At 37.8% G+C, this 4,381-nt stretch overlaps 1 non-coding gene across 1 annotated transcript; it reads left to right on the plus strand.

Annotated features, from left to right (window-relative positions):
• Positions 1 to 986: 986 nt before the first annotated feature.
• On the plus strand, positions 987 to 1,105 carry LOC145401536 (5S ribosomal RNA). Its single transcript, XR_013897626.1, has one exon. It is a non-coding gene; the product is annotated as a 5S ribosomal RNA (ribosomal RNA).
• The last annotated feature ends 3,276 nt before the right edge of the window (positions 1,106 to 4,381 follow it).

Consider the following 4,381-nt stretch of genomic DNA (forward strand, 5'->3'; position numbering starts at 1 on the left):
TGCTAGGCTCTTGTCTTCCTCACTGGTTTCCTTCCTCATTCCATAATTAGCTACAAGGGCAGCAGGAGGTTAGATGAAAAAAAGTTAATATCATCACTACTATTCTACTAAACATCATCACCATCAGTACCATCACCACCACCACCATCCAAATCAGTTATCATCATCAACATTAACCCATATCAAAATCACCATCACTTTCACCTCTACTAACATCACCATCACCATTACCACCACCACAGTTAACACCAGCATCATTAGCTACATTAGCATCACAAGCCCGAGGAAAGGTAGGAGGCAAGATGAAGTAAGGTGGAGCGGCCTGGGACTCTACTACAGGTGTACCGAGTTCACACCTGAATTGGTAGCCCTCCTTTTCCTTTTCTTTTTTTTTTTCTTTTAACGCATCCTCTTTCAGTTTTATTTCATGTCCAATTTCTTTCCTTCTTTCCATTTGTCACTGACATTTTCTTCTTTTCTCTGCTTATACTTCCTATTCCTTCTACTTTGTCCCAATTTTTTTTTCTTTCTTTAATGTTCTTACCTTTCTGTTCTTATCTTTTAATGCTTTTCTTCCTAGCTTTCATTTCTCCACTTCTTTCTTTTTTTCCTTTTTTTTCTCTTTGTCTCTTACTTTACAAAATTGCATACATAACCAAAAAAGTTTCTAACGATACTTTTTTTTCCTTGAGAGAGAGAGAGAGAGAGAGAGAGAGATTGACAAATCTAAGTATTAACACAGCTGTAAACATGGAAAACATCCTCTTTCAGCAGGTACAGATGCGGATGTTGAGTTTATAAATCGGATGCTCTACGGACGCGGATACGGTTGTGGATGTTACATATATCCCTGATATGTTGCCTATTTAACTCGGTCAATTTAAATTTGCTCATGAAGAAACTAATTTGTTATTATCACGAGGGTTATTTATTTTTTAATGTGCGTGTATTTCTTGTGAATGCAATTAATGTACAATAAATGTGTTGGCAACGGCCATGCCACGTTGAGTACACCGCTTCCCGTCCGATCAGCGAAGTTAAGCAACGTTGGGTCTGGTTAGTACTTGGATGGGGGACCGCCTGGGAACACCAGATGCTGTTGGCATCCCTACGTGTCAAGTGGGGTTGGTGGAGGATTAGTGCCCCTCCCTGTAAAACAATTAACTCTAAGCCCTTGACCACCCCGTTTGGGATACATGGCGTCTGGCAATGAATGAATGAAAAAATGTGTTGATTAAGTTTGAGTAAATGAAAGCCCTAAGTTGCATCAGGGATGTGCTTTGTGATATAAGCATCAGTACCAAGTACCGCTATACAATTATTGCACAAATATTATCTGAATAAATCTATTTGTCTTTAAAGCAGCGCTAGCCACTAGAGTAGCGCTAGTGGACTAGTTTTGTAAAAAGGTGGCTGTAGTGGAAGTGACAGTACATTATGATGCAAGTAGTGGTAGCGATAGTGCCATTACTTTGAGCCAGTAGTACGTACAACACTGGTTATGGGCCAATAGGCCTCCTGTATCTGTACTTCCTATGTACTCCTGTGTACATCATCATAAGCTACCAAAGAGGTAGGATGAAACTAGGATATCATTAGAACTAACCAGCATTACCTTTATCATCACCATTATACTCAGATATACATCATTATATCTTCATATCAGTTGTTCTCATTATTATCATCAATACCATCACCATCATTTCTATCACTGTACAAGATATTATTATAAAACTCATCCTTAAACATCACTGTTGCAATCATCATCATTATAATAATCATTATCATCATCATCATCATCACCTGACCTTCAGCACGACAACCATTAATTACAGCATCACAAGCTACAAGAGAGGTGGGAGGCGAGATGACGTAAGATGGAGCGGCCAGGGACTCACTATAAGTGTACTGACTTCTAGTCTTGTCTTCGGGAACTCGCTTCTTTTCTCTCTTTACTTGTCCATCTTTCCATCTGTCTATCGATCTATATAACTATTTCTGTACAAACACTAGTTTTGAGAGACTGGGTATAATATTTTTAGTGTTGTGTGTGTCCCAGAGTGTATGTGTGTGTGAGCGCGTGTGCGTGTGTGATTATATCATTTTTTTCGTTCTTTCTCCTCTTTTCTCCTTTCTTGTTTGTTTTTAATCGTTTCGTCTATGTTGTTTTCATTCTCTTGTCCTTTTCGCCTTGTCCTTATTATCTCTGATTCTCTGGCATTTGCTTCATTGATTAATTATTTCTTTTGCTTTCTCGCCAGATTAACAAATTTATTCACTATTCCCATTTTTCTTTTTCTTCTTTCCTCCTTTCTTTCTCCGTTATATTACAGGAGCACAGGGTATAAGAGGTAGAAGGTGAAATGAAGTAAGGTTACTCTCATGAACACTGACCTGCCTCATCATCACTATCAGCACCATCATCCTCATCATCACGAATATCATCTCACATCATCATCACCATCATCATTATCATCATCATTATCCACCTTTACCATTTAGTACCTCATTTTCTTTCTCTCCCCCATTCTTTAATTACTTTTGTATTTCGCCTTTGTTTCATTCTTGTTTTCCTCTTCTTCTCTCTATCAAATTATCCATCACATTGTACCTTTCTTACTTTTATGCCCATTCTTCTCTTTTTTCACCTTTCTTTGCCATTTCATTCCCTCTGTATTTTTACTTTCATTGTTCCCTCTCTTCTTTCCTTTTCCTCTCCTTTTCTTTTTCTCCACTATATTACAGCAATAATGCAACAAGGGAAGTAGGAGCAAAGGTGAAGTAAGGTCGAGCGGCCTGCGACTCAAATAAAGGTGTCTGGAGTTCGACTCAAAAGGAGCCTCGGTTCCTTTATTTTTTCTTGTTTATAGGATTTCTTTTATTCTTTCCTTTTTCGCCTATACTCCTTAGACATCTTCTCCCATCCTCTTGTTGTAGGAAGAAAGAAGAGACAGAAAACAAAAATAAAATGCTTTCTTAATTTTGCATCAAGTACTTTTTCTCTATTCTTTTTTCTAGTTTTTCTCTCATTGCTTGTTTTGCTTTACTTTCTCCTATGTATCTACCTTTCTTTGATAATTTGCTTATTAACTTCCTTTCCTTTTCCTTTCATTCCCGTCTTATTCGTACTGTTCCTTCCTTTCTTATTTCCTTTCATCTTTACTGCTTTACTTTCTCTCTTTCGTCCTTCCTTCATTGTCCACTGTATAACAGCATCACAAGGTAACAGACAATAGAGAAAGGAGCTGAAGTAAGATTATCATCATCAGTACTAAGCTGTTGTACATCACCAACATCACCACCATCACCACGACTGCGCCGCCACCACAACACCATTATCATCATCATCGTCATAATCATCAATATCCAAATAATTAACGTTACCAAACCTAATCTACTGTATATCAATTTATCATTATCACCAACAAAACCATCATCATCATCATCACTGTCACTTCCATTATCACTACCTGCTACTTAGATCTGGGTATTATATTGCATCATCACAAGCTACAAGAGAGGTAGGAGGCGAGGTGAAGCAACATGGAGCGGCCTGGGACCTGTCAAGTGCATCTTCGCCTCAGTAAAAAAAAAAAAAAAATGAGTATAGACTACACCTGCATCGGGTTGAAGCATTCACCCCGACATTGAACCTCTATTTTTTATTACCCTTCTCTTGTTTCGGTCTCGTTTTCATTCTTCGTTTCTCCTTTGCTATCTTTTTCTTATTTCATCCTTGTTATTTACATATGTCTTTCTTTTCTTAATCTTTTTCCCTTCTTATATTTTCCTATTCAATTTCAGTTTTCGTTCTTTCCTTACTTGCTCTGCTTTACTCACTCATACTGTACTTTCTTCCCCCCCCCCCTTTTTTTTAGCTATGTAACAGCAGTAACGCAACGGAAGAACTAGGAGTCAAGGTGAAGCAAGGTGGAGCGGCCTGAGAATCCAACAAAAGTGCCTTGCTTTCGACCTGTAGTTTTGGGGGTACCTTTTATTTTTTTTCTTTTCTCCTTGTTTTTCTTTCCTAGCATTTCCATCCGAATTTTTCATTCCTGTTTTCCACCGATGTTCCTTTTGTTTCTTATTCTCCTATCTTTCATTATATCACCCATTTCTTCCCTACTGTATCACAATACCACAAAATGAAAATGAGGTAGGGTCCTTTATATATACGAACAAAAGCCGCTACAATGTCACGGTACCACAAACTGCAGAGAGTTGAATGGTCCTTTATCAAAATGACTAACGTCACTACAAAATTATACCATCACAAAATACACTAGCTTAACGTGTAAATTGGCATAATTTCGAAAAATTTGTTATTCAGTCATCTCAAAATACCCTGTAAACAAATATACTGAATTGTGTATTGTGTGGT

This window comes from Coenobita brevimanus, chromosome 55, assembly GCF_032717465.1.
Source record: "Coenobita brevimanus isolate Jiangsu-jjx chromosome 55, ASM3271746v2, whole genome shotgun sequence".
Lineage (NCBI taxonomy): Eukaryota > Metazoa > Arthropoda > Malacostraca > Decapoda > Coenobitidae > Coenobita > Coenobita brevimanus.